We start from the raw sequence: 11,868 nt of genomic DNA, 5'->3' as shown, positions 1-11,868 counted from the left end.
CATGGGGTCACAGCCTCCTTTGGGCACCCACCTGCTCCAGCGTGGGGTCCTCCACGGGCTGCAGGTGGATATCTGCTCCACCGTGGACCTCCATGGGCTGCAGGGGCACAGCCTGCCTCACCATGGTCTTCCCCACGGGCTGCAGGGGAATCTCTGCTCCGGCGCCTGGAGCACCTCCTCCCCCTCCTTCTTCACTGACCTGGGTGTCTGTGGGGCTGCTTCTCTCACATATTCTCGGTCCTCTCTCCCAGCTGCTGCTGTGCAGCAGTTTTTTCCCTTCTTAAATATGTGATCCCAGAGGCACTACCACCATTGCTGATGGGCTCAGCCTTCACCAGCAGCGGGTCCATCTTGGAGCTGGCTGGCATTGGCTCTGTCGGACATAGGGGAAGCTTCTAGCAGCTTCTCACAGAAGCCATCCCCGTAGCACCGCCGCTACCAAAACCTTGCCACATGAACCCAATACAATGACACACATAAATGACAGATATGCATCTTAGTTAAAATCCAAGCATACAAGTATTTATTTTTCTTTTTAACTATGGCCTTGTTCTTGAGTTATATCTTCAGTGGTTTAAGTGACAGTATCTCAAATGTACAATGCATTGAAAAGATTTGCCCAAACTCAACTGAAGAAAAGCATGTTGTCTTATGGCTTCAGCTAGGAGCCTGCAAAGGGAAAATAAGGTATTTTTTCCCCTAGCACCTTATACAGCATATGTATTCTATCTGGGAAGGTTGTCACTTGTCTCTAAGACTGGTCACAGGTGGAGGCTGGAGTAAAGTCTGGGCTGGTGCTCTCAAGTAGCACAGAGAATGCTTTTCCTTTTTGCTGCTTGCTGTCAGATTTTGATTATATGCCACCATTTCAGAACCAGAGGAAACTATCAGGTTAATTTGTCAGGCATAGTAAGACTCTATCCCTTGCTTTCCTGCAGGGAATACAGGTTGCCATGTATACATAGGAAAGTCAAAGCCTCCCAAATTTTAGTCCAGGAGTGATCACCGTCTCGTATGACAAGCTGTATGCTGGGATCTCCAGGAACTGAGACATGGAAGACATACATCACCTGCTTCTGAAAAGAGGGAAACACAGAGCACCTGAGATATGGCAAAGGCTAGCTGAGGTCCCACTGCTCCACTGGGAGATGTGGCTAGGCTACAGATGAAGCTACATTGCAAGGTGACCTGATGTTTTTTAGGCTCTTCAGCACATATTGTCATGCAGTTCATGGGGTATTTGGCCACAGTCAGCCACAGACCATGAGGCACAGGAGCTGTACTTGCTGCTTACAAACTACACAGTTTGTGAGTCACAGATTGGTCACTCTGCTAGAAAAGTCATCTGTTTCCAGGTCTCACTCAGTGGTTTTTCAGGTGATGTTATAATCAGAGAGAGAGTTTGATGTCTATGACGTCCTCCTGTGTTTCTAAGTTCTCACTTCTGTGGGTATGGAAGCCCTGGTGCAGACACCATCTTGATTTCAAAGCTTGAAATCTTGATTTCAAATTGCATGCACAAATACATTTCTTTGCCTAATGCAGCTAGCTGCATAAGCTTGCAAAGTCCAGCTCCACTTGCTGTCATTCAGCCAATCACTCACTCAGCACTTGCCGCAGCTCCTTTCTCAAGTCCTTGATGCTTGGATGCCCCTTGCATCCCATTCTGCTCTCACACATGCCCAGGGAAATCTGCACAGGTGTGTTTTGAGGATGTGGTGTGAGAGGAGAGCAAGGCCTACTATCAAAACAAAAAGTAAAGACAGAAATAAAACGTTAGAATTCAGACAAACAGTTCAATAAATATTACACCCATTAAAAAAAAAAACAAACCCAACCCAGAACAAAACAACAAAAACCCCAGAAAAACAAAGAAACAGATGAAATTGTCTCCTATGGTCCTGGTGATTTTAAACTGAAAGTGCTTGTCATCCTCCCAACTTTTAAAAAGCAAAAGACTGCTTAGCCATGTTAATCACCGAACAGGTTAGAAGGGATGTCTAAGAAAGCTAAGGCCCTCATGGTGACAGACTATTCAAAACATCAGCCAAAGGGTAAGATGCCTTTAAATAAATCCTTTAAACCTGTGTTCCTGTTTGCATCTATGTCCATTTGTGTATGGTCAGTAGAGACAGTATGTTTGCAGCTGAAAGGAAGGCTGAGAGTTGATACAAGTTCTGCAGTTGAATGTACAGGAGTGTCAAGGGGATCTGCATAGGCAAGCTGGTATTGCATTTAGGGTAAAAGGCAGGCTTTGGATAAGATCTGTAGCTTTGTGCTGGGAAATAAGCATATTCTTTAGAGAGTTCAAGGGGAAGAGATTTGATTTTTAAGAACTATGTATTTAGAGGTATTTAAAAACAAGTACTATTTCACTCAGAGCAACAGTGGAATAATAAGTGAAATAATTGGTAAAAATAATAATATAAAGAATATAATGGATTTAACTGAGCTATATGTAAGGGACATTAAGCAAAAGGCTCTGTACAAAGATTCCATTCTGATATGGCTATAGAAAGCAGAGTAATTAAAGTGAGCTAATCCAAGCTTCTGCCTCTGTGAAGAATACCTGATTTCGTACATGTTACATTTTGTACGCATCTTAGAAAGATAACCCATGACAGTGTGCCAGAATGACCTAAGTACCCAACACCATGTCAGCAAAAGGTCTTTTAGCCACTGAGTGACGTCTGAGCCCATTGTTGTGCATCTTCACTTGCCTTTGCCTTTTTTTTAACTCTACTGGCTAGCATTTCTTTCCCTTCTGGTATTTGCCTGCAACTACTCTTTGTGATTTCTTCTCTGCAGCTTGTGGCACCTGCTATAGACTGGAACATTTTTGAGTTTGGCTCTCATAAGGCATAAAAAATGATCTGCTATAAAAATCCTCTCTTAACGGTTTGCAGATTTCCTTGAGCTGATTTTTTTCAAATCCTGCTATATTATATCAAGATATACAGAATTATAATTCTCTTATCTAGGAAAACTTTCTTTAAACAAGTAATAACACTCTAAATATTTATCTTTTACTTAAAAAAATAACCTTGTTTTTAAAAAAAATGTGAGTCATAAACCAGAATTCACTTATGGCTAAAAAAGATTTAATGCTTGGCAACTAGGTTCCGGATACAAACATTGCTCTCTCTCTGCAACACCATATATTAAGTACTTTACACAGCATGTATGGTAACTATTCCCACTATTTTTCATCCTTTGATGGTAATAAAAGTTGAAAACAATTACAGGGAGCAATAGAAATATTCACAAGTAAGTAGTGTGTATAAAAATAAGGACTGTGGGATTTGGCCCATACAGTACTTTCACATAAGAGCTCCCCTTTGCTCCTGCTGAGCAGGAACTGAAGTCTAATTCTATATGGTCTGGTTATTGCTTTGAAGAATGAAGCATTTGTTGATATATGGCAAAAAATAATGCAGTGAGGGGACTGGACTATATAGCTATTTGTATGTGATTAGATGGCAAATCTGTTTGAGGAGAGAAAACAGTTATAGCAATGCTGGTTTCTGCTACTTAAGGGCTGGACAGAATCATGTTAGAACTCTTTCTGGGTTGGTTAGTCGGTCTATGTGACCAACAGTGATCCTGTGATGTGTGGAGTTTATCTAGGAAATATCTGAACAGGACATATTAATACGGGGACTCTTTGCTGAGGCTGGAGAGTGAGAGCTAAGTCACTGGAAGTCCTGGTATGAATGGGATGGAGATGTATAAATGGGAAAGTTATTTATTTTTATGTAACGAATTTGGCTGCTAGAGTCAAAACTCTTCTACGTGTCAAGACCATGGAAGCTACTGAGCCAAAATACCTTCCTGATCCCCAAAACCTCAGAAGCTCTGTCATTGTATTAGATACTGTGGGTCTCTCTTCTTTGATGAGAGAGACTACATCTGCCTGCAATGTTAGTCTGTGACCATGGCTGAGAGATGGAGTGCTGCTGCTGCTGCTGGTACGGATAAAGGTGTTGCTGTTATACCACATTTCCACCATCTGCTTGTTGGATCCAAGTGCTGCGTCTCATGGAGTATATAAATTTTAAGGTCTTTGGGGCTGAAACCAGCCCTTTAATTTTACAAATTGGATGCACGCTATTTTATGCGGCAAACTTTCTAACTGATCGGGACTTGCAGGCATTTCTAAAGTAGCAATGAAACAGCCTTGGCCCCAGATGTCTCTTCAGAGCTGCCAAATATATATAAAGCCACTCTATTCTATCTACTCTGTTACAGGTTTCTTTCATCCTATGTAAGCTATAAAATCCCCACTGCAGCTGTTTGCTTCTGTGGAGAGTATAAACTCTGCAAATAAATTCTTCCTGACAAGCTTTGCAACAGTTTAGTGATGATTCAGGCACTTCACCAAAGAAGAAGAGATCCTGTGCAATGCATAAATTCTACTGAGACCCTGCACAGCCTGTGAACTCTCTAGGATCCTTTGCAGAACATTCCAACAATCAAAACAGTCAGAAGAAGTAAAGCTATTATTATTCTTCCCAGAATCTCCACAATACTCCCAGGCCCAGTCAACCGTAAGAACTGAATAAAGCAAAATGTGCATTTTGTAATTCCAGTTGTTGTTGAGATACTGTTTGACAAAAGCAAGCAAAAAACTCCTACCAATTTTCAACTCAAAAACATATTTTCCAATTACTATCAAGCTCCCACTAAATGATCTGCTGGCAAGAAACTTCCATGGTACAATACAAGCTGAATAGATACCAAACAACTTGGATTTTTGTGGCAATTTAATGTCACTTAAAAAGTAAATGTTACTGTTCTGGCACTGGTACTGCCTGTGCAGTTGCACAGGCAATTGCAGTTTAATCATAATATTTTAATAATTATAGCTCAAGCTTCTAAATGGAAAAAAAAAAAAAGATTACATGTTTGTGTTCAGACAAACACTTACAGGCATTAAAAAGGGCTGAGTTCAAGGTCGTGGAGGTTTCAGTAAGTTACATTGGCTCGAGCTTGGATCAAGAGCTGGGAACCCAAGGCATACCAGTAATCAGCAGAGCACTCTAAACCCAGCAATGTTCCCTCATACACAAAGATTTTAAACAAAGGACTTCAAATACACGAACATTATTGGAGAGAAAAGGCAAATGTAATAAAATATCAATTTAAAAAATTGACAGTCTAGTTATTGTGACGACCAGCATACAGCACATATTGCCAATAGCCCCCAACCCAGTCCTCACCTTACAGCTGGAGCATCAGCCGAAGCAGCTAGCTGTAATGCCTCTGTAGGTCATTGTCTAGGTTTACGGCAATCCAGCTCCTGGCCACACTGATGTCTTCTGTCTAAGGCAGTTTCCATCGTTTCACCATCAAGCTGCTTGCCTATCACCATAGTACTCGTACTTCCACTGCCTCTTCACTACCACTGCAGGCTGCCATGTTGGAGAGGGTCATCTTTTACTGTCGGCAGCTTTCATAAAATTCTTTTACTCATGTGTTTCTGGACTTGGATTTCAATGTTTTATTTCTTTCAGCATCCAGCTGGCATGTCATCTTAATAAGAAGGTCTCAAAGTCCTATGTAATACCCATATAAATAAGGTTTGGCCCATCCAAACATGTCTCCTTGCCTGCCAGCAGATACTGATGCAGAGCTAAGTGTTTTTCTTTTTCCAGCTCAACAGCTTTCTGCAGTGGGTGCCACACTCTTGTCAGCACTTCTCTTGAAGTGGATTGTCTGTCTGATGGAAAACGCTTATCTCCTCTCCTACTTCCTGGAAGATTTTCTTCTGTTAGGCTTTAGCCTTCCACAATTAAAATCAGAGCCACATCCATTGTCCCAGAACTGTCTGTGAACAAACGCACATTCGTTTATAAAATCTAAGGTGGATCAACGCACAGAGGTTCCCTAAGTTGTAAGAGCGATGGGAGCAGACAACTTTCACTTTTGCACGCAGGTTTTTTCAAAGTCCCCATTCTGAGACAGTGGAAGAGAAAATACTCAACTAGATGTGACTCAAATTTCATAATTTTGTGTAATTATGGAGTCCAGGACACACACTTTGGACAGGTGGAGGAGAAGCAAACTTAAAGAATAAGTGAATCCTGTTTAAAGAGATCTCGTCAAGGTTTCTACCATTCTTAAATATTACCTACCTTTTCTTACAGGCGCACATACTCGTGGCTGAAAGATCCACATAGCCTCTAGCTTTTCTGTGAATTTCCCATCTCTTAATTATTTTTTACCTATGTAAGAGGGTGAATTATCGGGGAAATAACATTGAGAATGAGTCCTTGGATTGGGATTGCTGTTGCAGCTCCACAAAAGCAAGAAGCGGACATATGACAGGAGGCTGCAGCAGAACAGGATTTATTTTGCACTGGCCTGAGTGTTTGTGGAGCTATCCTCTGTGGGATTAAGAAAATTTTCCTCTGGCTTCTCCATAGTTCTCTGGCTGATGGTGCTCATCACCCTCGTGCACACGGGTGTGTACCTCTGAGAGGATTTTGTGTTTTCCTTCTCCCACCCCTGCCAGTAATTACCAACACAGTACCAGGGAATGAAGAAGGAGGGAGAGCTCTAAAGGGGCCTACCACCAATTCAATAGGGCTTTGATTTAACAGCTCTGAGTCCTTTGAAAACATTTTGCCAAGAAAAGCTTGCCATCAACACGTATAATCTCTTATCAGGGGCCATTGAAAGCCTGGGCTCCGAGGTTAATTCTCCCATCGCAACGAGTTTCAATCAGTTCAAAACTCACATCGAGATGAAAGCTACGAAGCCTTCTCGCCCGGTTTGTCCCGCAAAACCCACTGAGATCAACCGACTAAGGAGGATTAGGGCATGCTCATCTGCTGGCTCTCCAGCAGGACGGGCAGGCTCAAAAGAAAAACAATAATTAGGGATAATTGCTTGTGTCCAAACACAGGCCTTAAAGCCCCTTTCCCCTTTGGTACTTTGTGAGCTGGAATGAAAAAGACACCCCCTGTTTTGACAGCTGGGCAGGCGAGCAGAGCTGGTGACAGATGAAGCCAGACGTCCCCGGGCATCCGCGGCGCGGCGCGGCGCGGCGCGGCGGGGCGGGCCCGGGCGGTCCGAGGCCGGCAGCGGCGGGGGCGGCCGCGCCTCGGGCCCGCCCCTCCGCGGGCGGAGCCGCCGCACCGCCCCGAGATGGCCGCGCCGCCCCGAGATGGCCGCGCCGCGCCGCGCCGCGCCGCCCCGCCCCGCCCCGCCCCGCCCCTCCCCGCCCCACCCCGCCTCGCGATGGTGGCCGCGCCCTCGGGCCGGCTCCGCCCGGCGGCGCTGCCCTTGCCCCCAACGGCCGTAACGGCCGCGGGGCTCGGCGGCGCCGGCACCCCGGCAGCCGGACGGTCCCCGGGGGACGCGCGGTCCCCGCGGCGGGGGTGGCGGCCCGGCCAAGGAGGCAGGCTGGGGGCGAAGAGGCGGGTTGAAGCGGCGCCCGCGGCCGGGGGCCGGGGGGTGCCGGGTGCTCGGTGCCGCGGGGAGCCGGGTATCGGGACTCCTATCTGCAAGTGCTGGGTTCCCCGTGCGCTTAATCGACAAATGCAAATCAGATGGGAAGAGTAACGCGCTTCAAAACTACTGACTAAAATTACACTCTCGAGCTGTAATGTATACAACGCCATGAGTGATCAATTAGGGAAACCCACATCCGACAAGAAAGATTTTTGAAAGGAATCTTGGAAAACACTGCAAATACAGCTGGGATCCAGATTAATACATTTATCTAATAAAGCTCTTCCCGGTCGCCGCCTGTGTCTCGCCCGGTCCCGTCTCCTCCTTCTTCTTCTGCCTCGCATGAGGGTCGGCTCAGCCGGCGCTCCGCTGCCTAATCGGACGAGCTAAACTTTTTAACACGAGATTATATTTGCATGTTAATGGCCGATATGATAGCGTTAAGGCGGTGGACACGAAAAGACGGGGAGCAGGCAGACGCTTTGCTTTTCCATTTGGGAGCTAAAGCAGGGTTATGATCTCTGCAGGCGGAGATGAGAATGGAGCTGTCTGTGTTCCTCCGGCAGAACGAGGCACGGCGAGCGCGTTTCGTGAACGAGATCTGTCGCAGCAGCAACATCACTGCTGTGGCAGCCGCGCTCGCGAACATAAATCAAGACGCATTTTTGGAATCATTGTTGGTTAGGTGGTGCGGTACTAATGCAGGCTAAACTGTAATACGGATTATCACACAAAACTGGTCTGAAGGGTGGCGGGTAAAACGAGGCGCTGAAAACGGTAACATATCTAATTCCAGTAGAGCAGCCTCCACTGCTAGAGCTCACTTCCGTTAAAAAAAATAAATTCAAAAGTAAATTTTTTTACATCTGTGTAAAATCCCAAGCACCCAGAAGCTGGTTGTCTCCGGAATACACCGAGGAGTGAAACGGATGGGAGGGTTTAAATCTCCCCATCTTATTTTACAGTAGTATGGCGACCTTACAACCGGCAGCAGTTTTCTTCCCATTTATCCTGGACTTTAAGCATTCTTAGCAGCTAATCTAAATGTCTGCATAGCCAGGGTGTCTATACATAGGGAAAAAAATTCTTAAACATACATAGAAGTGTTAAGGCTATAAAAAAATTTTTACAGTCTGTTTCCTTAGCTCCGAAACACAGAGCAAATAAGCTGCCCACCTCCGTGTTCCCGCTTCCCCAGAGCCGAGGCAGGGGCAGCACCAGCCTGGGCAGGCTGCTCCTGCCCCTGCCCCTGCCTTTGCCGGCAACGCCGCAAGCCCATGCAAAAATCAAGGTTGCAGGCAGCAAACTCTGCAAGGAAACACAGTGTGCCACACAGGGGCAATGCCAGCGAGAGCCTCCTCGGGGTTATTTTTTGTGGTTGCTCCTTTTCTCAACTGCACGAAAAATAATCAGCGGAAGTTTGGATGGAGAAACATTAAAATAAGTACATTTACCACACAAAATACAAGCCCGGTCTCACGGGAAGAGATGGAGCACGTCTCTGTACTTTCTCGAGGCGGTTGCGGTTATCTATGGAGCTTTTCTATGACTAAATCTCCTGCTACTGGACGGGAGAATGGAACAATTATTAAACCGAGGAATAATCAGTTTTAAAGTATCTCTAAATTGGTTCAAACGCCAAGAGACACCTCTTTGAGAGTCCCGGGGGTCCCCCGCATATAACAGGTTGTCATTTAAATGCGATGTATGTGGGTGTGTGGCGTGTGGTTTCTTTTTTTCTTTCCCCCAAGGGTAAAATCTTGACAGCTGTTTCGCATGACAGTCTTTCGGGTGATTTTTATGGAGAAAAATTGACAACGTATCGGCGGTATTTCCTAGCCCAAATGCCCGCTGCAGCCTCACCAGCACTCTGGCATGAGCAAACCCAATTCGACTCGATCACTAACCCGTCTCCCATCTCCAAAGTTACACAGCGAAATCCCAATCCTTTTCCTCCCTGCTTTCACTTCCTTTGATTAGACAAGTTTTGACAAGCTGCAGAGCCCTGATAGAGACCCTACCCTGCCTCTCGGGACTCGGAGAAGTCTACCCAAATCTTTTATTATGTCACCGTACTGCGGTGTTCTCTGCTGTTGGATCAATATATTTTATTGGTAGTCGTCGCAATATCCGTGGTTGTGATTATAATGGTAATAATCGTCAGTGACTTGCTAATACACCGTAGTTCGCTCTGAAAACTTCCTAGAAATCATAAGTACAGTTATGAAAAAACTAAGAGCAAATAATGCACTAAACTACCTTTCTCCAGATACGCCTGGAGTACCTTCCTACCTAGCGCAGGATCAAACACCAAACAAGAAACGATGAACTTCGGTGTAGATGGTAATCCGAAGTTTGAATGAGAGGCGCAGGAGTCATCTCAGTCTGCTGCAAGACTGTGCCTCCGAGCACGAATGAGAGGACACCGCAGGTTTGTTCCTTCAGCTCCTCTTTTCCTAAAAAGCTCCTGAATAAATTAGTAAGAAATTAAAAGCGAGGAGGAAATACCACGTACGCCGGGATGGGATTTGTCTTGTGCGGGCGTAATTCTCTTCCGATCTTGTACACATTGCAAGTATAGGGCGGGGGGGGGGGGGGGGGGTGAAGTGCCCTTTAAAACGAAATTTGAGCGGGTACTTTTACATTTCCTTTTAAAATGAGGTCACTTATTCTTTTACTACAATTGCGTGACAGCCTGCCGCGGCCAGGCGCCTGCACACATCTGATTACAAATATGCGAATCAGAACCGTGGGCTGGATACGGCACCAGCCCCTGGGGGTTTTGTTCTAAATGTTACACTTCGAGGTTTACGTTTCTGTTTGTCTAATACGATTTATGCCAGGTGGTTTTATCCCAAATTAATTAAGAGGCGCCGATCGCTGTAAGAATTAGCTTGTGTCAAGTTTTAGGTGGAAAAGGGAATTTGACAATGCCGCAGTCGAACGTTTCAACAGCCATTTACCACTAAAGAGCGCAGCTTCCAGAGTTATATACCTTGTACTACAGTTCATAAACTTGATTTATGATGAAACAGAATTGCTGGGGTTTACTGCTCCGGCCCTCCCAGCTGGTAAGAATTTGACTGCAACATGTGGGATTTACAGTGAGCGAAAACAGCATTATATCGAAAGCTTCCCCCGTATACGTGATCCCAGTCAACAGGTAATGGAAAATTCGCTGTCTTGCGAAAACACACACGTACTCAAAACCAGATTTTCGCTGTCCGACGGCGCAGAGGAGGTCTGCGTCCTCCTCCGCTCCCAGACCTGCCCGCTGCCGCACGTACAGCAAAAGTGCCCCGGCGGTGGCTGTCAAGGGGCGGCGGGAGCCCCCTCCGAGGACCCGGCTTCCCGGCCCCGGGGGCTGCCGCCGGCGGTGCGGACGGGAGCGGGAGCGGGAGCAGCAGCAGCAGCAGCAGCAGTGCGGGCGGGGAGCACTCCCCGCTCTCGGGTGCGCACAAGCGGCCGGCGGCGGCCGAGGGGAAAGGGCGGGCGCTGAATTTTTCAGGAGCAAACCTTTTCCCGAGCATCCGTGGTTGCCCTGGTGCAATCGCACGGATGCAGGTCCGGGAAGGGGGTGGAATTTGTGCCAGCTTGGCGTGCTAATATTTGTGCCTGAAAGACGCTGCCGGTGGAACCACGGAACCTGGTTTGTTTTAATGCAACAAGGTGGACAATATGCACTACTGGGTGTAAATCCCCGTCTCCCGGCTCGATCCCCTCATAAAATCATAGCCCGGCGCAATGATACCGCAAAGGACGAGCGTGCTGCAACCAAAGCAGTATTAACAAAACGGCTGAGAAATCAAGACGCCGCCCCATAGGGTTACCTCCGCAGCCCCCCACCCTCCCGAGGGGCGCACGGAGCTCTGTTTGGGGTCGTTCCCCCCGCGGAGCCGCTCGCACCCTCAACCCCGCCGTTACCGGCGGCTCCACCAGCCCCTGCGGGGGCACCGGTGCCGGCGGCTGCCGGGGAAGGGACCCCCCAGCCCGGCGCCCCCCCTCGCCCCCCAGCGAGGATCCCGGCTTTCCCCCGGCTCGACCCTCGGCTCTGGGGCGGGGGATGCTTCAGGGGACCTCACCGCTGCGGGGCTTCGGCTGTGCCCACTCTGGGGGCAGCGGGCTTGCGAGGGGGCCCGCAGCTCTCCCCATGGGCACACCCCTGCTTTCTGTCCTCCTCCAGCCCTCTCCTTTCTCCCCACGGACCGCTCTGCAGCCCTGTCTTAAAACGTGCGGCGTCTTACCGAGGCGATTGGCAGAGGTACTACCTGTCACCAGGGGAAAAAAAGGGGTTTTCGAGCCTGTGTGGAGGACATGGGGTGGCCCAGGAGAGCGGCTTTCGCTGCCTGTACCCCGGAGGGGCTGCGGCCGTGCGGTGGGAGCGGGAGCCTCTGGCAGAGCCCCGCTCGCCAG

The sequence above is a fragment of the Aquila chrysaetos genome, chromosome Z (assembly GCF_900496995.4).
Source record: "Aquila chrysaetos chrysaetos chromosome Z, bAquChr1.4, whole genome shotgun sequence".
NCBI lineage: Eukaryota > Metazoa > Chordata > Aves > Accipitriformes > Accipitridae > Aquila > Aquila chrysaetos.
Note: the sequence above shows the minus strand (reverse complement) of the source record.